Here is a 26,649-nt window from a genome sequence, read left to right as displayed (position 1 = left end):
CTTGTATGGCATCCACGTTGTCCTTAGATCCCTAACATGAATTATATTTATTTTAAATTCTTTAGTATTTCCAACATCTGTATCATATCTAAGTTTCATTCTTTCTTTGTATCTTAAGAGTGTTTTCTTATGCTTTTTGGCTTGGCTTGTATTTTGTTGTTGCTGTTGTTGAAAGATGGACATATTGGTAAATAGCAATTGAGGTAAATAGGACTTTGGTGTATTCATTATCCAGTCTTGGAATAGGGGGTATTTAATGCTTGTTGTAGCTGTAAGTACCAGTAGCTCTACATTCCTTTAATGTGCTATTTTGGCCTCCCCTCCTGACTTTGGGTTTCCTTATGTCATCCTCCCCAGAGCAAGTCTGTATCTTCCAGCTCTGAGTAGTTATTCCATTACTTTTCATACTGGACTGTTGTTAATGGTGGAAAGACATTGTGTAAGGGAGTGTTCTCAAATCCAATGAAATCTCAATGTTTCAGTGACCTTTGCCATTTTCAGGCTTGACCTTCACAAGTGTATTTTAAACCCCCCTCTTCCATCCCCTACCCCTTTCCTGACTGCAATCCCTAATCTATTTCCTTGGAACCTTGATTCCTATCTACTATACTTTCCCCCTTAAGTCAGATGGGAAAGCTGGAAGGGACTGGATGAGGAGTAAGAAGTTCTTACTCCAACACTGATCCATAGTCTGCCTCCAGAAATTCATCAGATACCATGTAGCTCTTCCTACCAGCTTACAGCTCTGTTGGCTTCTGTTCCATATCAGCAGATCTTGGCCCTGACTCTCGATGCACTTGTCTCCATATTTTGGGATGGTATTTGCACCTGTGACCTCAGTTCTGTAATAGATCCAAGGAAAGTTGCTTTTCAGTTGATCCAGCTTTTTCTTACAGTCGGGAACAATGACTCCCAAGTTCTGCATATAGAAGCCAAAGCCAGAAGCCCTTGGTGATAGTTTTCATATAAATTAAACAAATGTGGGAAACAATAAACAGTTATCTATAGAATGTTCTTAAAGATTGAGTTTACACATTTGTGTCCTAACAGTTGAAGAACTAATGGCATTCAGATTCTTGTTTAATGACTTTGAACTCTCAACAGAGAAGGTATCCAGAAGAACATGAGAAAATAATACTGGAGTTGAAAACGGGACATATTCAGGTACTTTTTAACTTTTAATGCTCTGGGAACTTAGAGATCACTTTCTAAGTTTCCTGTGAGACCTGTCAGAACCTTTAATATGCTAATATGCCTTTGACTCCTATATGCAGTTGTATGCAAGACCAAGTGTCTAGTGAAAATCTGCACTCGGGGATGTACTGATTTATGAAATGTTTATGTTCCTGAGATAACTTCATCGGGAAAAAATAGTTCCTCTCAAGAACCCAAGTGGACGATGGAAACCCCCAAATCTTATAACTATGATGGGAGTCATGAATATTTGCTGAAGTACACCATCATATGTCTACAAAGGTGGGTTTCATCCTCTGAGGGAGCCTCCTGTATAGTGGGGTTCAGTCCTATTAGCTCTGCAAATAACCTGATATCAGGGGCTGCCTCTGGCAGTGTCATTTCTATCTGAAGATTACATTTGTGGACAGTTAGATATCCCAAGGCATAAACTTTTATACAGACAGTTTTCTTTTTGCTTTTAGGAAGCTTTTAATTTATTGTATGTCCCTAACAAATATACACAATTTTAGGTTATATATTTGTACACTTGATTCATTTCCTCCCCACACCACTTCTCTTGCACCTCCATCTCCCTATTTTTTTTTGTCCTGGTTTATTTATTTAATTGTTTCCTATTAGCCTTTGTCTAACAGAAGCTATTTTAGGGGGAAAGATGGCCAATGTTGATGGCCAGTGTCTCAATAAGCGGTCCTTCTTTCTCCCCAGGAATCCAAGCCACCCTAAAACTTACAATCTCAGATAATTAGCAAATAACAAAGCATAGATACTCAGAAACGTATTTACAGGAAATGAAGCCCCTGATAGATCTAGTCCACATTGGTTCTGGAACTAGAAAAAGACAAGATGGCTCCGGTGGTTTACTTAAGGGGGTACAACAAAGGCAGGGATAAGGTTTCAAGGGTGGAGTCTTGCAAGCTTCAGGATATATTGCAGTGGTCAGGTTGATTGACATCTTGGCAAGTCACACCCATCCCAGGAACTATGTGGGCCACAGCAGAGTGGGAAAGAGATTCACATTGTCCCTCGGCAATTGACCAGAGAAAATGTCCACTGGCTATTCACAGTCACCAGATGTCTCTATCTACGAGGCTTCCACATTCAGTGACCCACATGTAACCCATGAACCACTCATGACAAGCTATCATGAAAATAAGTTTAGGCCAACTCTAAATTGATGTATAATTCCTTTCTCAGAAGCTGACAAGCATTTTGATAGGTCAGATATCCACTCTCCCTGGGCCTCTATGGATTGTCCCTGCATGGGTGATAAAGGTCTCTCCTGTGAAGATGGATGGGAACATGGCACTGCCTCCTGGCTCTGTGATACCCCAATTACATTAAGCTTTTTCTTGCAAGGTTGATTGATAATGAGAAGTAAAACATATTTTGTGGTTTGTGGGTTTTCTTTTAGGGTCATAAATTTAAAATCTTACTAGGAGTTAAAAAAAAAATCCTTTGAATTGACATAATGGAACCCTGAGTACTGCCCAGCTCCACTGCGGCACTCACCAAGAGCCTCTGTTGCTAATTGTGTTCAGCACTTGTGAACAGCTCCTGGCTTGGGTTTTGGTGGTTACGGATTCTTTTGGAGGGTGGAAAAAAATCCTTGATTTTTGCATCTTAACCCTTGTGTTAGTTTGTTTTAGAGGCCCTTAGAATTTTGCGACATTATCATGAGCTCTATTCCTAAATTTGAACAATAAAGGAATAAAAATGATGTGACATTAAAGAATGCCCAAGTTTGAAGTTGCCCACAGGACCCTATGATTTCAAGGCTAATCATTCGTTCATTCAACCCCTCATACACTCCTCACATTTCCTCCCTTTCTGCTCCCACCCTGTATTTATTCAACAGATTTTTGGGGGGGGTTAGCAGATATTTGGTGGAGGTAAACAAAGCAGATAAGGGTAACTGTCCTCATGAACATTTATAATCTGTTCTGCAAAGGACAGTAAAGTGGATCTCAATCAAGGAGGACTACTGAAATAGATTCTTTCAATTTTAGGAACAGAAAGAAACAAGGAAAAATCTGACTTTTATGGAAAATATTGCTTCCTCCAAAACACAGTTTCTTCCAGGAGTGGCCTGGGCGCTCTCTTGAACTTCTATACCCATATATTCACCCTTTGCTTTGGACAAAGAGAACTGATAGACATTAGAATAGCTTCTGATCACCACAGAAATACTTTCTCTCTGTTCTCAAAAGCAGAAAATAGATATTTTAGAAAGACTTCTGTTTAAAAAAGATTTTCCAAGTAAGCCCTAATTAAAATAAAAATTGTGATTAACCAAGATGTTGTATAATCCAATTTGTTAATTGAAACTTTATGAAATAACCTGAGAGAAACTTCTGATGAAGCCCTATCAGGAGAGGGAAGCGGTAGTGGCCGGCTATGAGGGGGTTGCTCAACGTGTCTAGTTTCCCTATTAAACTTTCTGATTGTTATTTCCCTGCAGTGCCTGGTGTGGTGCTCAAAGTGCAGACTCAGGTGTGTTGGATGAATTTGCTTTTGGAGAGCTTTGAGAACCAGTTGTAAATTCCTACTTTTCCTTTACCAGACTGCAGAAAAGTCTTCCTGGAAAGGAATTGTAGTCTGGATTTGTCTAATGTCCATAAAAACTAACCTTAGGCATACACGCAAACAAGAATTTCTACACTGAAACCTTTGGCTCAGCCATCCCATAATCTAAGTGTGTGATCCTTAAGAAGGGGTGGAGGTGATTCCTGGCAAATTAAGCTACCACTCACCTTCTTTTCACTTTCTACGGATGCCACCTTCTCCATGAATTAGTTCACTTTTTCACTCTTTTGGTATCCTTCTTCTTAGGGCTCTTGAAGTTTCATTTTCTTTTGATGTATAAACCAATAACTGAGGTGTGTGCAGTCACTCTAAGAATAGCCAAAATGCTATCTCTCTATCTTGATGGACAATTCTTTCTGTGAAACCTCATAACTCTCAAGGTGTCCAGTATATTGGAAAATTTTAGACTAAGGGAATGAGGTCAGGGATTTCTCACCAACAATTCTGAACTCCAGGTAGATAGGGGCCCTCACTGATTACCATTAAATAGGGTGGTACATCCCAAGCTGTCTGGGAAATAATTGCCAGGGACTTTGGTTTGTATCATATGTAATACCTTAGAAGGAATTTTAGAAGACTAAGAGAAAATGCTAGGTGTCTTTTGTCTAGAATATTTGACCTGTGCTGTGGTGTAGAGTGCTTGGTCAGTCTATAGTTTTTTTCTAATTGTTTAGAAAGTCAATTGCTTTGCTTATTCTTTTTGATGACCCCACACACACATCTTTTTCTTGGCTTCAATGACTCTTCCAGTATATAAAATAGCAATGATTGTTATTCCTTTAAATAGCTCAATTCCTATTATTTTTGTTGTCATCTGGCATTGTGCTGTTTTTGAACTCTGCAGTTCATAGTGGATTGTGTAGGTACATGCTTCTTTGTGGAAGCCAAAACTCTTTGGGAGAGCAGTTAAAGGGGGGGGAAATAACAGCTTCTAAGGAAAAAGTTTTTGTCTAGGAAGTTAGCTAATATTTCTGTTTAACTTGTGTACTAGGCACTGAATAAAGTTTTGATAGTTGAAAGCATCAGTGAATTAATGGCTCTATTGTTTTATGAAGAATGAGAGTAATTTCACAGGGGGAAAGAGAAACTCCTGAAGGAGTAGAGTCCATGTTTCCATAAAAACATGGACTAGGAACTCAGCTGTGGATCCAAATTCATAACTCTGCTGTTTACAGGCACTGTGCTCCCTGGAAAATAACAATCTTCTCTGAGCCTGAGTGTCCTAACTTTGAAAATAAGGATCAGTTGAGCTGTTTAATGGTGTAAAGTGGGCCAGACATGGCCTGTGAGTGGATTAAGTGCTCAGTAATTGGTCACTATCATTAAAAAGAGGAGAATGGGAGAGAGATATATGCAAAGGAGGCCCCTGTGGAGTGGAGAAAGAAGTCTGGCCCCAGCTGGAAAATGAGCTGAACTCAGTGAGAAACCAGTACAAGATTGGACTCTGCCTTTATTTAAACTTCTAAGTATATATATCAGTTGTCCAAACATATTTACATCTTAACTCCTCTGGTAGAATCATTACTCTTGCATTCTGAAAATCTGGTGTGCATAGCAATGGTTGTCTGAGTACTGATGAACTCTGAACTAGCATGATGCAGAATCTTGGAAATGAGCCATGGAAGCAATGAAGGAGAAACTCATGTGGCCACCGTGATTTCCTGGCATCTTGAGTCTGCTCTAGCTCTGTGCATTGGATGAAGGAGCTTGTATTGTTTGAATTGGTTTCTGCTGACAGTATTTATCAGTGGTAAGAGGGAGGAGCCGAAAAGGTTTCAGCCAAGCAGTTGCTTGTGCATTTTTCTTTTTAAACAAAGAACTTTTGACCACAGCTATGCGGGTATCTGGTTTCCCTTTAGAGGTGTTTAGCAGTATCCTCTGATATTTTAGGATGTTTTAACAAAAACACAAAATAAAAATCACTTGGAACAAGCAAGCATATTCTGACTGTTAAATTGGGGGACATCTTGACCTTGAGCTGCAAAAGACCACAATTCCATCATTGCCAGGTCCATGAGAAGTGCGTTCATTATACACCTTATTGGCCAAGGCAGATTTCTGACCTCTGGCTGGTGTTCAGTTGTGGCAGGGGCTTAGAAGTGAGGATATTATGTGTTCCAAAACAAACCTCCTCTTCATAGTAGGTAACATTAGTAGGCCACATTACAACTGCTTTAATGCAACAGTAGGCTCCAAACCAGAGGCTAGCAGATGAATTTGCAGGCGTTTCCCAATTCTGTTTCTCCACAGGCTCCAGAGATGAACATGCACAGCAAATGACTTGAAAAGGAATTGTGTCCAATTAGTACTGCTGGCACATATCCCCTTTGGAGGCGTCACTGGCACCAGATCCTCGTGCACATTCCTATGCTCCTGAGCTGACACCAGATGACTCAAAAGAACTTGATCTCCTTTCCAAAGCAGTTTGCAGTAGATGCTCTGAAACACTACCTAAGCCCCTCTCCCCACCCCACCCCACCCCTGCAAGTGGCAGCCTAATGAGGTTTCCCTGGGGCTCCTGTTCTTGAGCACAGAGAGATTAAAGGAAGGAATATAGCAAGAAGATCTCGTTCCATGATGCTCTGAATCCATTGCACCCAAAACACAGCCAACATTGTTGGGGTGTGGGGGAGGGGAGAAAATGATCTTCTTCCAGGAGAGAAAATGTCAATGTATTCAGCACACGTAACCCCCACATCCTATTAACATTCACCAAGTGCAAATTCAAACAAAAAGTCACCAAAATTAGATGGGAAGGTATCTGAAATGTCACTTTAACACATGGCAAGTATAGAAAACTGTGACAATTTGGCTTCCTGTAGATCTGGGCTATCAAAACTGGCTTAAAATCTCAAGATGTTCAGGGCTGAATCACCAATTAAAATCAGCAACAACAATGAATTTTCCCAGGGCTCAGGAAATCCATTTTCTTTTTAGAAACAAAGGAGGCCCAAATCCAGCTCTTTCTCATTTGACAAAAATAAGGAGGAATTGATGGCAATCTTCCTACTGCTGAAGGGAGGTCAGAGCAGGGAAGGAAGCCAGGCTCGCTAGTAAGACCTGCTGGTTTCTGTTCTGATTTAGAGAAACTTGACTCACAGCCCAGGACCAAGGGAAAAGAGCTAGAAGGATTGAAGCAGAAATCCAGGGATCATAGGATGGTGGCCACTGGGGGTAATCTGTGAATTTGGGGACATAGAGAACATGAAGTTCTCTGTTTTTTCCCCCTTGCAGTTTGGTTTTAATGGCAAACAAAAATCTGTTAGGGAATACACACGCACATATAAAATCAGCATGCGTATCAGTATATTTAACACTGATAAATCTTTCCTTAAAGAAACTTGCTTACACTTTGATTACCTATTATTTACTACATTTATTTGACTTTGAAGAAACTTTCTGTATAAATCCTCTGCCCCTCTACCATTCATGCATAATTTTTCATAAATGAAAATCCACTTATACTATACCTCGTTTACTTGCTTTACCACATACTAATTCATTTGTCTCTCTCTCCATCTATCAATTGTCTTATTTTTGCCTACATTTCAAAGTAAATTGAAGATACCAATTCATTTCCCCCTAAATATTTCAGCACACATGTCATGAGCTAAAATTCAAAATTTGTTGACAGTGTTTTTTCTTTTAAGGTAAAATTAATCGACAATGAAATGCACAAATTTTAAGTATACATTGTTTGACAAATGCATTTGTCAACATATACAATAATACAAAGTCCAGAGAAAGTGTCCTACAGCTTTTCCCAGTCAATCCTGGTCAACTCTCCATTCTGTTCCTCCCAGATATAAATACCACTGTATCTACTTTTTGTTTCTAATCATATGGATTTTTTTCTTTTCTTTCTTTTTTTCTTTTTTTTTTTTTTTGCCAGTCCTGGGGATTGAGCCCAAGGCCTTACACATCCTTGACAAGTGTTCCCCTACTGAGCTACATCCCCAACAGTTTACCATGGATTTTTTTCCCTATCATCTATTAAATATATACTCTTTGTATCTGGCTTATATCACTCTGCACAATATTTTTTTAGATTGGTCAATATTACAAGTATTACCAATTCATTCTTTTTTTGTCAGGAAGCAGTATATTCCATTAAAAGAATGTACTACAGTTTATTTTTCTACAGATCAATATCTCCACCCTTTCCAAGGTTTACATGTTACAAATAAAGCAAAGAACATTCTTGCATGCATTGTGTATATGTGTGCATGTGTGTGCTCACATGTGTGTCTGTAGGTATATATGCTTTCATTTCTCATGGATTAATACCCAGGTGGTAGATTGATGGGCCAGATGGCGGGTGTATGTTTAGATTTATAAGAAATCACCAGACCTGCTTCTAGGAAACTCTTCTTGCTCTTAAAAAGAGACCCATGAATAAAAACACTCTGTTCCTCTGGGCAAGAGCGTCTACAACTTTGGAGACAGGACTGGCACAGGGAAACATCTTTGATTGCTGAAATGACCAACTCTGGGCCTGTCACCCTTGGACTTTTTATAATATGAGTTAGTAACTTTCTTTATTATTTATAGTTGTTTGAGTCAGAGAGATACTATCTTTTTATTGATCAGAGTGAAATATTTTTATAAACTTTACTAAAGTTTTACACATATACAGAAAAGTAATACAGATTATTTTTACAAGCTGATTGTACCTGAGTATCTGACCCAAGACTTAAAGCACTATCTGCCTACGGTGGCCCTGAGGAAATGTGACAATATTATACATCAAAACATAAAAGTAATAAAATGAAACTAAAGATCCAGGTAGGCTCACTGGTAAATTCGACCAAGCATTTAAAGAAGAAATTTTACCAATTCTTCACAAAACTTAAATTAAACATCCCTCACTCTGGCTTCTCCAGATCTCTTCTGGTGGTCACTTTTTTTTTTTTTTTACAGATTTCTTTCTCCATTTTTCTTTCCAAATCCTCTCAGTCTGCACACACATTCAGCAAGGGGGACAAAAGCCCTGTAGTTAGCCAAAACAGTCATCACTGAATTTTCATCACATTGTCCTGGATGTAGGAAGTGAGGGAGGAGTTGCAACTATAGTGAAGTAACCCTGAGAAATGTTAATGGTTTCCTCATCAACTAGTTGGAAAACTCAGGGTTACAACTAGTTGGAAAACTCAGGGTTACAGTTATGTCAACTGTGGGCCAGGTGACTTTGCACACTGGCTAGCTGATCCTCCAATATTATTTTATTTGTAAAGTGGGAAAAGTAATTGGAGCTACTGCATAAGGTTTTGAGGGCGGGTCCTGAATGTAAAGGAAGGGCTTATGCGTATCACAGAGGTTGTAGGTAGCAAGGCATGTTCTGGGGTTCATGGAATAGCTTCTTTCCATTTTTCTCTCAAAGCGGGAAGATATTCTTTCCTCAAACACTGTTGGCTGAATGATGAAAATCATGGTGGTACAGGAGCAACATGCAGATGCAGATGGGCCACTTTGTGGGGTTTGAAGGCCAAGCTGCCTGCAGCCTTTAGCTGTCTGGGGATGGAGAAATTAAGGCACTAACTGGTTTCATGCAGAGCTTATTGGAGGAAAGCAAATTCTTTAAAAATCGATCAACACATAAGGGCTCAAACTTTGAACAATTATATGGGAATATAGAGTGAGAATAGCCTACAAATGCTATTTTTGGCTTTTGGTACAGAGGAAACTGCCCCTGAGCAGAACTCATGCAGAAAAACATGGAGTGGTGGGCATCATAGAAGCCATCCAGCCAACTTATGGACAGTAGATCAGAAGAGATGCATTGGCAGAGATTTAAAGATAGCTAAATTAAATTGCATAGCACTATTACCCAAAACTCATCCATTAGCACATGTCTCACATACATACATAATTTTTACCCCATAATTATTTATCATTTTTATTGTGATTTAATTAATCTTTTAAATGACATTAAAAATTACTCTATATATTTTGTATTTCTAATTCACATCAAAATCAATAACAAGCCAGGCACAATGACACACACCTATAATCCAAGCAGCTTGGGAGGCTGAAGAAGGAGGATCACAAGTTCAAAATCAGCCTCAGCAACTTAGCAAGGCCCTAAGCAATTAAGCAAGACCCTGTCTCCAAATAAAAAATGAAAAGGGCTGGGGATGTGGCTCAGTGATTAAGCACCTCTGGCTTCAATCTCTGGTAACATCCCCTGCCAAAAAAAAAAAAAAAAAGTATAACAAACAAAGATGTCTACTCTGTACCATCTAAAAATGTTTTCATCTTTCAGGAAATATCTCTGTCTATTATTATCTTTAATATGTTAGATCATTCTCAACCAAACTCAGCTATTTTTCTAAGATCTTGAGTTTAAAAATCCCTCCAGAACTGTTTGCAGAGCTACCCAAGTTTTGATTTTCTTTATGTAAACTCACTTCTCTTCATTCTGTCAGTTCTTGAGTCCCCAAAAACTTTGAAATTGACCCCTGTTTCACTTTCCTATCCTAAGCCCAGCAGGAAATCCTCTTGTCTATGCCTTCAAACACTGTGATCACTTCACATCATCTTTATGTCCAATCCTCCAGTCTTAAGTTTCTTTCTTGAATATTGCAAAAGCCTCAAGATTAGTTTTGCTGCTTTGCAGCTCGCCTCTGTATAGTGCAAGTTCTGCATAGAATCTAGGTAGATAATAGACAAAGCCTTCTAGTAGCCTGATCATGCCACTGTTCAGCTTAAAAATCTCTAATGACTTCCCATCACCTTTGGAGAAAAATCTGAAGTCCTTACTTTGAACTTAATACTTCCTGGCCTCCATCCTTTACACCCGCCCTTGCCCATCTTTTTTTTTTTTTTCTTTTTTTTTAGAGCGAGCGAGAGAGAATTTTTTAATATTTGGTTTCTAGTTTTCGGCGGACACAACATCTTTATTTTATTTGTATGTGGTGCTAAGGATCGAACCCAGAGCCACGCGCATGCCAGGCGCTTGAGCCACATCCCCAGCCCCCCTTGCCCATCTTGACCACTTTTCATGCTCTCTCTGCTCAAGTCATCCTGGCCACCTTCTTTTTCTTCAACTCATCACGCATGGTCTTGTCTAGGGGCTCTTGTGCTTCCTACTCCTTTTTCCTGAAATGCTTCCTCTTAGGTGTAAATATGACAATTTTTCTTCCCTCTCCCCTCAGGTGTCTATTGAGATCTCCTTATTAGAGAGAACCACTCTGCTATGCTATAAAAAAATAAATAATAAAAAACTTCCTGCCTCTTATCTTGCGTTCTTCTCCTTCTGAGCACTCATAACCTAACAGATTATAATTAATTGCATTTTTTGTTTGTCTTCCTCCATTTGGAATGCAAGCATTGTGAAAAGAAAGACTGTTTCATTCATTACTCTATCACCAGGGTCTAAAATTGCCTTGCGAAGTAGCCGGCATTTAGCAAATACATGAACAAATACTAGATTGACTACATACTACTTGGCCATTGCAGTCAATCGCCTGGTGTACAAAACAAACAAACAAACAAAAAACCAGTTACAGAGCACCACTAAACCCCAGTACCTGCCTTCCACCTTACGGATTTGTCTCAGCCAATGAACATTCAACAAAAGTTATTATATAAGGTCCTTATAAAGAGCCCAGGTGGAAAAGGACAACTTCTTATTTAAAAAAAAAGTCAAGACCAGAATGTCAAAGGATCAGACAACTCAGAAATGAGGTGGAGTGGTCAGAGGATGCTTCTTGAAAAACATGGACCCTGTCTTGGGTCCTGAAGGAGGGTGTTCCTCTTATCTCTTGCTATGTCACATACTACCCAAACACCATAGCTTAAAACAATGATTTTTGTTTTCTTTACAGTCTATGGCTTTGTGGTCCAGCAAGGTGAGCAGCGAGCTTGGCTGGGTGAGACTTTTGTTCCATGGGGCACTGATGGGGAGCACTTGTGGTATTTAGCTGGTAGATGGGTTGGTTGGGATGATCTAAGATGGTTTCATTTGCATATCTGCTACTTTAGTGGGGATGAGTGGAAGGGGTGGAAGGATGTATTTAGTTGAGATGATGACCAAAGCATCTATATATGGTATTTCCAGTATGGGAGCTTTGGGATTTTCAGACTTTTTAGGAGGTAACTCAGGACTCTAAGAGCTAATTTCCCAAGATACATGGTGGAGGCTTCAAGGCCTCATGTGATCCAGTCTCAAAAGTCACATAGCGTTACGTTACCTTTTCATTCTCTATTGGAATGGGGTAGGAAAGATAATTCAGGAATTGTAAGGAGACCAAAGTGCCTGGAGTGAGAGAATGACCGGGAGAGATGGCAGAGAAAGGACTTAGGCTGGGACAAGTATGAACACCGGGTTAAGGAGTCTGACCTTTGTTCTGTAGACAAGTGGTCTTCAAGCTGTCGTGTTTACATATCCCTAAAGGAATTATTTCTTGGGGGTGGGGGATACTGGGGATTGAACTCAGAGGCACTCGACCACTGAGCCACATCCCCAGTCCTATTTTGTATTTTATTTAGAGACAGGGTCTCACTGATGCTGGCTTTGAACTCACAATCCTCCTGCCTCAGCCTCCTGAGCCAGTGGGATTACAGGCAAGCCCCACTGCGCCTGGCCCTTAAACAAAATTTTTAAAACGCATTTTCAGGATGATGTACAATCCCTCCCTCCTCCCCCATAATTTAAAAGTGATTACAAAGCTCAGCAGCTCTCCTCCATGTGGCCCTTTGCTTTGATGGAAACTTTTCACTTTCTTCCTCCCAGTGCCTCCAGGGTCACTGTGGATCTCTTCCTCCATCTGTGCATAAAACCTGGAGAATCATACACCGGAAAGGCTGTATAGGCCTTTCATTGTCCAGATTTCAGTTACCTGGCTACTCTGACTGCAGGGGACTGGGAAGGAAGAAGGAACACAGATTTTTATTGAAGAGCTAGTGGTCCTTGTTATAGAACACATATAAAGCATTCGGCACATTTACTGGAATACAGTAAGCCTTCAGCATAGTAGCTGCTGCTATTTTTAGCACCTTTACTATTACACACCCAGTCTATGTGCTGTTCTACATGTCGATGAATTTGCACTCCCTTTTCTGGAGCTTTTAGGCCCCCTAGCTAGATGTACTTAAGGCAATGGAGACTCCAGAGCCTAGGAGCCTAATTAGTAGCTAATAACTTCAGCAGGTGGCTCTGTGGCTCTAATCAGCAGGAAGTAGAGAGAACCAGAGCCAGTTCCCACAGGATTGCGTGTCTATTTCATTCCTGCCTTTGAGAGTTCAATTTTTACCTACCATTTGTGCTGCACCTGCCTGCTTTGACTTCCTTGCAAATCCCATGGCAGGCTCTGTTATGGCCTGCAGAAAACCAGGCACTTGCCCTAGAATTAAGTTTTTGCCTCTTAAGCTGCTTTTCAAAGTGATCCACCAATAACTGCAGAAGAGGCACCACTTTTCTTTAGGAATTCTAGGCTTTTGAACCCTATAGTGTTGATATAGATTAAAACTGAGGCAAAACTGCAGGAAGTTGATTTTTGGTTTTGCCTGGGAGGACACCAGGGGACACATACTGTTTTATTTGCTTTCCCCAAACTAAGAAGGTGATTACATGCAATGAGTTTCCTCCGTCTAGTTGCAGTCTCTGTAGAAAAGTGGGGGCACCTCCTTTCCCAGAGCTTAACTCCTTCATCCAAAATCTTAACTTACATCTCCATGCTGATTTGTTCTGTCAAGTCTCCTTGTAGTGAATTGAATGTTTTCCAAATGAAAGAGGACAAGCAGGTCAGTCTGAGAAAATGAATAACTGCTTCCCAGGCCGTGTTCTTGCAGGGTGCAAAATGACAAACTCTAGGTGTGACCTTCCAAGAATGGTGCAAGGGTTTCTACCTCAGCCGGCTCAGCAGGGGTGCGTCCTGACTGCTGTATGAGTCAGCATGCAAGTGGTTAAGTTGGGGAGCCTTGGCTTTCCTGGTTAGAGCATTCAGCCTCCAAGAGTTAACCTGCAGCACTGCTCAGAAGAGCAGGGGCAGAGGATATACAAGCATCCCGGAGCTCTGGCTTGCAGGGGAATGACATGCGGTTTTGAACAAGCAGCTGCCGCAGCAGGTCTGGGTATGTAGCTTTGCTTTGATTGATAGTGTTTTGTTTTCTCCAGAGAGAACAAAGCAATGGTTGTTCATGTTTGCAAACAAGATCCCTTGGACATTGAGAAAGAACAGATGTTTATTAGCCTGCTGTTTATCATGAAAATAAGTAATAGAGAAGCAGGGGAGTGGGGGGGAACAGATCCTCATCCTCATTTCTGTTTCTTATTGCAATGACAGATTTTCTTTAATTCTATCTGGATTCTAGTGGGGTATAATCAGGTCATTTGAATGTCACAGTTACAGTGGAATTAAAAAGATATCCTTTTGCGATTCTTTCTAAAAGTCTTCATATCTACATTCAGAGATATGGATTTGGTGTGAAGAGTTATTTGTTGAATTGGTGGAGCCAAGTGGCAGAAATCTATATTTTCCTGCCCTATTTTGGAAGGTGAGATTCAGATCCTTAGACTTAGAAAGCAAACTTCTCCAAATGTAACATATGCCCGAGTGAGAAGAGCATCATCTTGGATATGGCCTTTTTTTTTTCCCCCTTAGGAGCTGACTACTTTATTCTTGGGTGTATTCAGTGTGACTTGAAATAACCTTCAGAATACCAGCTCTTCTAATGAGTCTCCTAAATTGGCTCACCTGGGCCTTCCTGTCATGTTGGATATCTTTCTCTATTTTGTCAATTAAAAAGAAAATATCTGAGACTCAGAATAGACTAGAACTACTCAGAGATTTGGATTTGCTGGAATTTTCAAAGATAAAGGGACTTAAGTAAAGTTGGTCTTGATCTCCTCCTACCTCCATTCTGGCATTACAGTATCAGTTACTGACTATCTACAGGATATTGATGACTTTTTCCCCAGTTGGTCCACTCTGCAGATTTAAGATATGGGATGTTGCTTGTCAGACTTTGACCCTACTTAACAAGTTGCTGTTTCCCAGTGCAGAGATCTAAACTGGAATAAATGTTTTGGCATCATCCAAAATATTTCCTCATCAGTACCCAAAGATTTTTAGTCTGGATTTCCAACCAATGGGAGAGTCTTTTGATAAGCAAATTTCTCTTTGAAAAATGCAAATCCTGCTTTGAAACTTGAGTGGCTATCAATCATGAACACCTTCACATAAATTAATTTAATGCATCTTTAAAATCAGTCTCTCAGAGGACATGAAAGTTTGCTAAGGTGAAGGAAAGGTGGTGAGAGCAATGAACAAAAAGAGACTTGGGCAGATGCCTCAGTAGTGGCCAGTGAAGCCATTTTAAGAATACTGAAGAGGGCAACTGTGAAGGGAGGACCAAGTCCTTAGAACATGGCACACAGTGGTAAAGGTGAAGGTGCTTGAAGACTTCCAGGGGCACGTGGAATAGTTAGCATCCCAGGGAATCAATTTCTAGATGCTCAATTTCCATTTAAAATCCTTTAAAAATTTTTATAAAGACAAACTTTGCATCCAGGTAAATCTCTTTTCATTTATTTATTATTTAAAAAATTTGTTTATTTATTCTAATTTGTTATACATGACAGCAGAATGCATTTCAATTTATAGTACACATATAGAGCACAATTTTTCCTTTCTCCGGTCATACACAAAGTAGAGTCACATCATTCATGTCTTTATACACCTACTTAGGGTGATGATGTCCATCTCAGTCTCCATCTTTCCTACCTCCAAGCCCCCTCCTTTCACCTCCCTCCCCTTTGCTCTATCCAATAGCCTAAAAAAAAAGTACCAGGTATATAAAATTCTCTTTGCATCACACAAAGGAATAATTTCAGAACACATTGATTGCTCCTGAAGAAGAGTCTACTAAAAGCCAGGCAAGAAGCAAACCTGATCTCATCTCACGTTCAGGCCAAAGGCTTTGGAACTCATCTTTCCCACTGTTTTAGAGATACAATTAAGGAGTAAGAAGATTGTCCTGGGGACAGGGTGCATGGCATGTATGGACACATGTTCAGGAAATAAAAAACGAAGTCAGATATTTCCTAATAGCATGCTGATCTGGCTGCCTGATTTGATAATGAAGTTGGTTAGGTTCTGTGGCAGATATTTCTGTAAATGTAATGTTGGTTCTGCTATTCAAGGTTTGAATAGCAAACAAACATATAAATCATTTTTCCAATATATAGAAAATAAGATAAAACTTTTGCAACTATTAAAACATGGTTTATTTTTAATTTTTCTTAGAACAACTAAGCAACATAAAATTCTGGGTGTTTACATTATTTTTAAAATAACTTTATTTATTTATTTATTTTTTTAATGTGGTGCTGAGGATCAAACCCACTGCCTCACACATGCTAAGCAAGCACTCTACTGCTGAGCCCCAGCCCCAGCCCCAAATTCTGGTTTATTGTTGGATGACATTGTTTCACAAAAACATCAAACAGACCAAAAAATTAACAGTAGCTTCATAGACAAAAGAAAAAAAAGAGAGAGAAAACTTTCTGTTTGTGGCCTTTTTAACCATCTCATACAAACCAACTACTTATAGTACAGCTAAAGTACTATACTACTGGGAATAAAATTAGGATTTTTTTACAATTTTTTTTTCTCCTTTGAAATTATAAGAAACATGATACACCACAAGTAAAGTCAGAAGTAGGACCAAGAATACTTTGAAGGCAGGTTTGGTTATCTGAGATCATTAAGAATGGCTGACCCTTAACAACATGTACAAAAACATAAAATATAAATAAAAAATACAAGATTCCCTTCTAAAAAGTGCTCCTAAGAAAAACAACAGGGCTTTGGAAATTTGGGTTCTTCCCCCTTCCCCTGTTGCACATGTGATTTTGATTGGGTAGTGAGCATGTCATCTGTGGGTGGCACTGTCTATGGGGTGGGGTGGGGCTCTCTGCTAAAAAGGTGATCACATGTAGATTTTGAGATGGGATGTGAAGGGTGAACAGGTCATGATGGACTTTTTTTTTTTTAAGTTTAATTTTCATCCTCTTCCTCATCATCACCTCCTCCCTCTCTCTCTCTCCTCCTTCCCCTTCTTCTTCCCCCTTTCCCTCCTCCTCCCTGTCCTGCTCCGCATTTTCCTCTTTAGCACTCCCATTATCAGGGACCTTCCTTTCTCTGCCTCCTCAACTTCCTTCTTTACATCTTTGGTGGTGATCTTGGAGTGAGTGCCCATGGCAGCATCTGACATGGTGAAGTAGGTACACCAGTGATCCCATGCAGTGGGTTAAAAAGAAAACTAGAGTTCAGGGACTCTGGTGATAAAGCTGCTGGAGTCCTACAGAGGTGGTTGTGGCCAAATAGCATCAGGGAGCTGGACCTTGGAACAATGCAAAGATGGCTTTTCAGAGCCCTGAGTGGGGCTAAAGTTTATAAATAAGTTTTAGGTGTCATCTTTTAGAATTTGCAAGGGAGTAGATGATACAAATATTCTCTTAGGGGCAAAAGCTTACACTAGACTAGTGGTGCACATTATCCTTGAGGTGAGATGAATCTTGTTCAATAGGCGGTGCCTCTGACCTCAGATTGCTATAGTTGGCTCCTGATCTTTTGCCTCCGATGTACTTTTCTTATTCCCCACAATTCCAGAGTTCCTTTTCAGAATCTATACACATCTTACATGGATCAGTTGGTTGATTTCTTTGATACATGTTATAGTTTCCAGTGCTTTGAAGACAGGTTGTACAATGCAGAAGCAGGCTCTCCTAAGACAACGGTTCATCAGAGCCCATTGTACACAGATCTTCCCAGCTTCACTTTCAGAAGCATCATCCTTGGTTGCATGAAATCAGCAATGGTAGAATTATTTACATCACAGAAATTGGCTTATTTACTAGTGTATTCCTCAGAAATATTTTGGGCCCCTATAACCTGTCAGTGTGGCATGATCCCTGCAGTTGGAGTCAAAAGATGCAAATTCAAATACTATGCCTACAAATTATTAGCTCTTTGAACTTCCTTGCACTTCAGTTGCTTTATTTGTAGCATTGGGATCCTGGGTGCCAACCTCCGGGATAGTGCTAGAAGAGAAAGGAACATGATGAGACTGAAATGCCAAATTGTCTCACGGAGACACACACTCCTCAAAGGGAACCAGAATAGGAAAGTGTATACTTTTAAGAGGAAGACATGGATTAAGCAATTCACTGTCAGGGGGTCACCATTCTAATAGATAACACATTTCAAACCCTATATAGGTCACATGGCAGTATTATGCACTTCTCTCCATTTTCTTTTCACAGTTTTGTAAAATAGTTTTTTGGTAGGAGGATGCAGAGAGGCATGGCCCATACCATCCCTGCTGCCAAAGGAAAACAGCTGAGATGTTAAGTGACACCTGGAAACCTTACCCCTTGAGTTAAAACAAAGATACCAGGAGCTGGTTCTGAAAGTTCTTCCAAAACAGCCCCTTTCCAAGGCCTTTCTGCATTGAGACTTCGTCAGTCTCTTCGTTTCCCTCTCAAAGAACAACCCACTTCTTTGTTGACAGACAAAGTCAAGTCAACAGTAAGTGAGAGAAGTGGAGGATATGTCAGATCTCTAGGGCAAATGCGTGCAGAAAGGGAGAATGGGAAACAAGCTAATCTGGACCATCTCTCAGGGAGGGCATCGAGTTTTACTAGCATCAGAGTAGAATGTGCATCCTTAAAAAAATGATATAGAACTCTGACTCGACTAGTTATCGATTCCTAGAATTAAGATTTTGAAACTGGATTTGACTGTGAGGGATCATCCCAGAGAGAAGGGAACTCTGTTATGCTAGGTCCCTGCAACAAGGAACACTTTTGTCTGCCTCTAAGAGTGCTACTCAGCTTTCTTCCCATTCAGCATGAGTGAATTTGTCCCAAATCCCTCCAGAAAGGTGAGGCCCCAAGCCATTTGTATCTATGACTCAGCAAGGATTCTCCTCACACCTTACTAAGAACAGCTTCAGTCACAATAAGACTTTTGAAGAGCAGAGAAGGAATAGGTCAGGGGTGAGTCATCACCAGGTTAAAGCAGTCATTGAAGCCACAAGGGGGCAGAGCAAATAATGCCACTGGTTGAGACTGCCAAGAAATGAGGTCCCTGAGGGCCTCAGGGGAATCTTCTAGAGCTGTTTTCAATATTATTTTTATTGTTACCCACATTTCCTAATTGTGCTTCCACAATTTGTACACAAATCTTCCCAGCTTCACTTTCAGAAGCATCATCCTTGGTTGCTTGAAATCAGCAATGGTAGAATTATTTATATCACAGAAATTGGCAAATGTTACTCTCCAAGGCTTTTAATTCCTGGAGAGTCAGTTTTTAACATTTAGCAGGACTCCATTGACAGTACTTGTTGAAGAAAATTCTTCAATAAAGAATTTATTGAAATTCTTCAATAAAGTGCTATTTTAAGACATTAGGAGAAAAATGACCTTGATAAAAAATGACTTTGTATTGTGGCTAGAACATAATGATAAGCCCAAGATTCATTTTTGCCCAAGAGGATATCCAAGAGTTTGCTGATAGGGAATATTCTAGCCAGGCCACCTTTCCAGGGCAGGATACTACTTTATTAAATGCTCGGACTTGTGGATTCTGCTAATGGATTCATATTGCTTCATATTTATGATACTGTTATTAATAAAAGGAAGAAACTTATAAAGAGAACTTTGAGGTAAAAGTAAAGAACATTCTAATCCTTTTCTAGGTCTTTTACGGCTCTGAGTTAATAGAAGTAGGAACAAGAAGTTTGTCAAGTTGGGGCAGATGGTATATAGTACTCTTTGCAAATACAAGGCCCTGGGTTTGAGACAAAACTTGATGCTCAGCTTCTTCTGGTAGGTAGGGCCTGTGCAAGCTGCAGGCCTCTGCAGCTGAGAAAGCCTGTTTTAGTGTTAGCAGTGTTAACTTCAAGGGTCACAGTTGGCAAGTTGGATTCTTCTTCACTGCTATGGAGTGGCATGTTGAAGCTCTAAATGGTGGGCTGTGCCCTCCAGTGTTGGAGCAGATGCCAGTGGCTTATTACCAATTTCTTTCCAGGTTCTTGTCTAGCAAATCTGAAGAATGAAATTTATGGGACAATAGAAGGCAAGAATACAAGGGGTAGAATTTATTAAAGCGTGAAGAACAGAAACAGAATCCTCGAAGAAGCAAAAGGGAACCCTATAGCAGGTTGCCATCTGACTGTGCTAGTCTAGGGTTTATATAGCACTTTGCTTAAAGCTATTGGTCCAAATTTATGCTAATCAGGGTTTGGAAAAGTACTAACGTGATTGGCTAATCCTTGAGTCTGAACTTCCATTCAGGTCTGCTCCATTTCTGTTTTCTTCCCTTTGGAAGTTGAAATCATCAAATCATAGTTTCTGGGAGCTCCTGACAGCAGTGCTATGTGGAGTGGGTATCTCCATCACCTGTGACTTGTGCTTGCCACCTGCACTCCAGCCCAGCTGGGCCACCTCTTTGCAGCTCTGGGACAAGGGCTTAGATTCAGGCTCATCTCCAGTGTGTGTGTGTGGCGGGGGGAGGATCAGTCTCTAATGTGTCTAATGTGGAAGGTCATTTTTTAAGGTCCATCTTCTAAACCTCATATATATGGAAAGATTGGCACCCAAAGCAGGTTAGCTATATAGCCAGAATCACCTTAGGGATTGGGGAAGCCACTAATAATTTCCATTTTGGCAGGCATTCGTTCATTTACAGGCCCTTGAAGTTGCTTGTCAGTCATTCTAAATCAAAGGGAATTTTTTTCTTAGAGAATGTGGGAACTCCCTATGGGTCATATTTGTGTCCAAGAAGAATAATTCATTAGCACTTGGTAAGAATATCTCTAGAAAAATACATAATTGTGAAGCAATCATAGTTAATAATTGAGTTCATACAACATGTGCTTCTCATTTAATCCTCACAACTACCTTAAGAAGTAGATAATATTATCCCTGTTTTACAGATGAAGAAATAAACATACAGAGAAGTTAAGCAGCTTCCTCAGATTAGAGCAGTGATTGGATTTGAACTCACCAAATCTCAGTTCAGAACCCATATAGTCTAAATTGCAATTCTTTGTTGCCTTTCTAAGACAGGAATGACTTAAAATTCAGCTTCCCTGAAGCTGGGAACATGGGCACCCATTTTTATTGCACAAAAACTATCTTGAGCTAAAAGCGACAGAATGATGAATTTTATTATTTGATCAAGTCTTTCACATATTCATGAAGTCAGAACTTCAGAGAGAGTGAAGATTGAAAGATGGAGCAGGACATGTTGGTCTCCACTCCTGCGGTCAAGGCCTAACATGTATGCAGGGGTCATCCCCCACATTATTTCTCATACAAAAGAAATATTTAATTGGGGCTAAGGTATGGCTCAGAGGTAGGGTATGTTTTTAGCATGTGCAAGTCCTGGGTTCAATCCTCAGCACCAAATTTTAAAAAGTTGAGAAAGAGAGTGAGTGAGAGAGAGAGAGAGAGAGAGAGAGAGAGAGAGAAAAGCAAAACATAACTCTCTCTTCCATAATTTTTATTGGTGCATTATAGTTGCAAATATCAGTGGGATTTGTTGTTACATATTCATAAATGCACACAGTATAAAATACACCAATATAATTTGGCCAATATCACTCCCCAGCCCTTGCCCCTTCCCTTCCCACCTCTCACCCCCTGGCCCTTTCCTTTACTAATTTCCATTTGATTTCCATGAGAGGCACCCCCACCTTTCTTTTCTTTTTTCATCTCTATCTTCTGCATATGAGAGAAAACATGACTCCTAACCTGAATTTGACCTATTTTGCTTAACATGGTCTCAAGTTCATACATTTTCCTGCAAATGATGTAATTTCATTTTTCTTTATGGCCGAATAAAACTCTGTTGTGTACATATTACACATTTTCTTTATCCATTTATCCATTGATGGACACCTAGTCTAGTTCTATAATTTGGCTACTGTGAACTCTGCTGCTATAAACATGGGTATGCATATATCACTGTAGTAAGATGACTTTAATTCTTCAGGATAAATACCTAGGAGTGGTATAACTGGGACAAATGGTGGTTCCATGCCAAGTCTTAAGGAACCTCCATACTGATTTTCATAGTGGTGGTACTAATTTGCAATCCCACCAACAGTACAAAAGTGTTCCTTTTTCTCCACATCCTCTTCCAGCATTTATTATTATTTGTATTCTTGATGGCTGCCATTCTAACTAGTGACTCTTGAACAATGTAATATTTTTATGGGAAATAGAAATGGGTTTCTCTCCCATATGCATTTAAAATTTATGAAATTTTAGTGTAGTTTTGTTTTGCATTTTCCTAGTTGCTAATGGATGTTGTAAACTTTTTAATATATTTGTTGGCCATTTGTATTTTTTTCTTTTGAGAAGTGTCTGTTTAATTTATTTGTCCACTTAATTATTAGTTGGGTTATTTGAGTTTTTGGTGTAATGTTTTTTAAGTCTTTATATATTCTAGATATTAATCCTCTGTCAGAAGAGTAGCTAGCAAAGATTTTTTCTTCATGTTTCTAATCATTTCCTATGATGTGCAGAAGCTTTTTCTTAACTCTTGGCATTATTTTCTGAGATCTAGGGGTCCTATTGAGAAAGTCATTGCTGTGCTTGAAAACTAGAGTGTTGACTCTTCATTTTCTCCTATGAATTGCTTAGTTTCTGGTCTAATTCTGAGGCTAGTTTCATTTTTCTCCATAGAGATAACCAGTTTCCCCAGCACCATTTGTTAAAAAAAAAAATCTTCTCTCTGATGTATGTTTTTGGCACCTTTGTCAAGTATCAGATGACTGTACGTGTGTGGGCTTGTCTCTGTGTCTTCTATTCTGTATCACTGATCTATATATCTATTTTTATGCCAGTACCATGCGGTTTTGAAAAACAAAACTATTTTACATTCAATTTTTACCTTTCTTCCTATTCTTAGTTCTGCCAGGACTCTTGAACAATGTAATATTTTTATGGGAAATAGAAATGGGCTTCTCTCCCATATGCATTCTTTTAATGCTGCTGAGAATCTTTGGAGAAATGTTATATTCCTGAGATTCTTGTTTTGATGGTTGGTCTACAAACTTTAGCTTTAGCCCTTGTTCTAGACCTGCTATTTATACCAAATATTCAGATTTCATTTTCTTCTCCCCTTTACAATCCGTTTGTTTGCCCAAGTTTCCGCGCCCCCCCCTCCCCGTCTTCAATCCTCTCCCCTTTCCTCTCTTTCTTTCCCTCCTTCCCCTCCCTGTTTCTGCTGGTTCTTGTTCAAGTGTTTTTGTTTTGGCTAATGGCACCACAGTTCTCTCCAAACGTCAAAAAGTTGGAGTGCCATTTTGGTTCCATCTCTCTTTCACCCTCCACATTAAACAAATTCCAAGTCCTACTGATACACATCACAAACATGTCCTAACATATTCTTTTCCTTTTCTACTACCACTTCTACATCCTACCTTGGCTCTCTTTTCCTCCTAAATGGTGTCTTACCTCTTAAATAGCTGCCACTCTCCAGCACAAGCCTAGGTTTCAATCTGCCTTTCAGCACCATTAGAGCACCATGATGGGAAGAATTTGGAGGCTCTGTTTGGGCTTCTTAGGATAAAGTCCCTTGATTGATTAGTAATGCTACCATAGAAGGAGACAGGGAAAAAGAATCTTCTCTTAGTCCCTCCCTGCTTTATTTTACGCACTTCTGCCAGGCAAATTTTTAGAAAATGCAGTTCTATTTGTCAGTCTTATACAAAAATGGGCACTTTTTACAGCCCTCACTAACTTTCGACTCCTGAGCCTGGCATTAGAGCATCTCCGAGCTCTTTCTGGAACTTTTCTCAGCTACATCTTTCCTTGCTCTTCTAAAGAAGCCCATAGTAGTGGATCTTAGATTGAGTGTCATAAAGAACTAATGGGTAAGATGGGGGTGGGGTTTACAGTCAAAGGGCTGCCATTTACACTAATCCCATATCCCATCTTTACTGCAGTATAATCAGGGTTGCAATGTGAAGAATGTCTTTCTGGATCTTAAGGTGTACAGAGAATAAGGAACGTTGCCCTCTGCTTAGACAAATCATACTGTTTGCTATTCTATATTTTGACTTTTTCCAGCTCCTCCACTTGAGCCATGCTCACCTTTTGCCTCACTTCTTTATCTCTAGCTGGCAAAATCCTTTTTTTTTTTTTTTCCAATTTCAGCTTGAATTCTACCTCTGTCATGACACCTGCCCTAAGTTTTCAGACTAGATGTAAACTCCCAGAGCACTTTATTTAGGATACTTATGTTTAATCTTGCATAGTATTTATTTTGTGACTGTTTGTATTTAACATATAGAAAATTGGAAGAGAGAAAGTCCCTTTAAAAAAAAAAATCGATTTCACTGGGCTGCCCTCCTGGGAGGTCCTTGATCTGGCTTCTTTGGGTCACATTGCCATGCTTTCTTGCAGAATGTCTTTGCTCCTGTCATACCAAATCCCTTGAGTTTCCCAAACTCCATTTTCTCTCTCAATTATCTTTAGGTCTGTGCACATGCCATGCCTTCTTACCAGGCGAAAAAGATTGTCAAAATGGCCACAGTTCTTTATTCCTCCCTGTAGCCTCACCTTTTGCTGTGTGACTTCCCACCCAGAGGTACAGACTATTTCCCCTCCCCTGGAATCTGAGCTGACCCTAGAACTTGCTTTGGTCAGCACAATGCAGAGGAAGTTCTACTGTGCCAGTTCTGAGCCTAAGCTTTAAGAGGGTTTGCAAGTTCTGTTTGTTCTCTTGGAAGCTTGCCCAGCTGCCAGGCTAGTCTGCTAAAGGTTAGAGCAGATACTAAGATACTAAGGGGAGGCCACCCTAGATTGACTGCTCCTAGTCAGCCCTCCAACCAACCCATCGGGTCATTTTATGTATTAACAAGTCCCAGATCAGAGCTGTTCAGCTGGGCCCAGCCCCAATCGCTCAGAATCACAAGCTAAACCAACTGTTATTTTAAGCTCTTGGGGTGGTTTTCTATATAGCTAAAGATAACTGATAACACTATGTTCACAGCCACCTTTTGGATCTCAACTTAGACATTTCTTCTTCTGAACTTTATTTCTAGGCTCCCTCTTATCTACCTCAAGAGTACTAATATTCCAGTATTAGAATTACCTGGGCATCATCTCTATATGTTAGATTATGAGATTTTTGTTTAGTTTTTGAAGCACTGGGGGATCAAACCCAGGGCTTCGTGTATATTAGATGAGTACTGTACCCCTGAGCTACATCCCCAGCTCAGATGGTAAGGTTTTTGAGGGCAGGAACTTTGTCTTACAAATTGTATCTCTTAGTCCTACCATAGTATCTGGTACTCTATAGATGCTCAGAAAATGTTTTTGAATGAAGGAAGGAATGGATCTTCCTACTTTTGGACTTGCATATGGTCAGGTTGTCCTGCATTGACTGAAGAGTGATAAAGCTATTTCGTTTTGTTTCTCTTGAAATTCTTTGCCTACATTTGAAAATTAAGAAATTTGAGATAAACATCATTAATGCTGACTTTTCATTAAAAAAGGGAAGATCCATTAACATTGGGCCTGAATTTCCCCATGCCATCAATGTAAGGTAGCTGTACCCTTTAGATAGGGCACACATTTGGCTGTGACACTTGTCTCATCCCCATTGTTTCCTTAACACCCATTGTTATTTAGTGCTGTACCCCTGCAGACAGAATCTACAGGTTTCTATCACATACTTATCTTCTCTAAAGCATTCAATTCTTAGGAGAGCTGTTGATAAATATGTCCATTTTTTTACCTGTGCCTTAAATATGAGTTGATGTACGCAGCTCTCTCCTTAAAGGGCAGCAGAACTTTCCTTACGGTCTCATTTTTCTCCTCCACACACTGGGTTTGTTTTCTCTCCATCCAAAGGACTTTCAAGGGTAATTCAACTTATAATCTGCCTAAACTGGAGCAAGATGTTTTCTTTCATTGCATAATTTAACTTTGCATTTGCAGTTTTTGTGGTTTGGCCAGAGGCATCCTCACCCAGTAGTGTTGGCTGGCCAGATAGGGAAATTATGCCAGTTTCCTGATATTTCCCCTTTAAATGTGCTCTTTAGACTCTTTGTAAAACTACTACTGGTTGTCTGTCTCCCTCATGATGGATCAAAGTAATTTTTTAGCAGCGTAATTTGAGTTTGGAAGGGTTTTTGTTCTGTGTTGTTTTTTGACTATTCCTTCTACTCATAATGGTTGGGTCTTTGAAAGAATAAACTGCTCAGCCCATGCAAATTTCATAATTTCTTTTGAAAAAGAAACTCACCCAGGCTGGTTGATATTCAGTAGGAATGCAGGTCTACCTGTCATTTACCTTGGCATCTGCTCTGATTGGACACTGCCCAAGCTGAATCAGTAGTTAAATATTTTGAATATAGCCATCTTAGTACTCACACGTAGGAATGAAAAAAATGCTAGTTTCCAATTGTGTCGTCAGCTCCTTGTATGCATCTGCAAGGCAATAGGTCGTAGCTCTAAGCAACCTGTGTTATCAAATCTCTGTGTAAATACCAATATCATGAACCAATTCAGAAAAACCTTTATCTATCATGGTGTATCTAAGGATTAGCTCACCTGAGAAGCTCAGCCCTGTCTCTGATTTGTGAAGTGAATAGACAGGTAGAACTTGCTCTCTTCCATTAGTCCTGGCTAAATTAGCTGATGCCTCATTACTTCCAGAGCCCCAGGCACTCAGACCACTGATTTAGGAGCTCAACCAAGATGGAGTCTGAGGTGAGGACTCTCCTCTTCATACTTTAAGAAAGAAAAACTATGCTTTTGATGGTGGTTATTCTTAATTTGATGATGCATAAGAGATTGTGATGATCATTATTATCCAAAGTACATGTATGAAGACATGAATT

At 39.8% G+C, this 26,649-nt stretch overlaps 1 protein-coding gene across 1 annotated transcript in view; it reads left to right on the top strand.

Annotated features, from left to right (window-relative positions):
• The first annotated feature begins 13,734 nt into the window (after positions 1-13,734).
• Asah2 (N-acylsphingosine amidohydrolase 2) overlaps positions 13,735-26,649 on the top strand; it is an 87,621-nt gene continuing 74,706 nt past the window's right edge. Inside the window, exon 1 of the mRNA XM_046456787.2 lies at positions 13,735-13,854. The gene's annotated coding sequence lies outside the window, so the exon portion shown is untranslated. The remainder of the gene's footprint in view (positions 13,855-26,649) is intronic.

This window comes from Marmota monax, unplaced genomic scaffold, assembly GCF_021218885.2.
Source record: "Marmota monax isolate L192 unplaced genomic scaffold, Marmota_monax_Labrador192_F-V1.1 WCK01_AAM20220418_F8-fsc00166, whole genome shotgun sequence".
In the NCBI taxonomy this organism is placed as follows: Eukaryota; Metazoa; Chordata; class Mammalia; order Rodentia; family Sciuridae; genus Marmota; species Marmota monax.
This window is presented reverse-complemented; position numbering and strand designations above follow the sequence as displayed.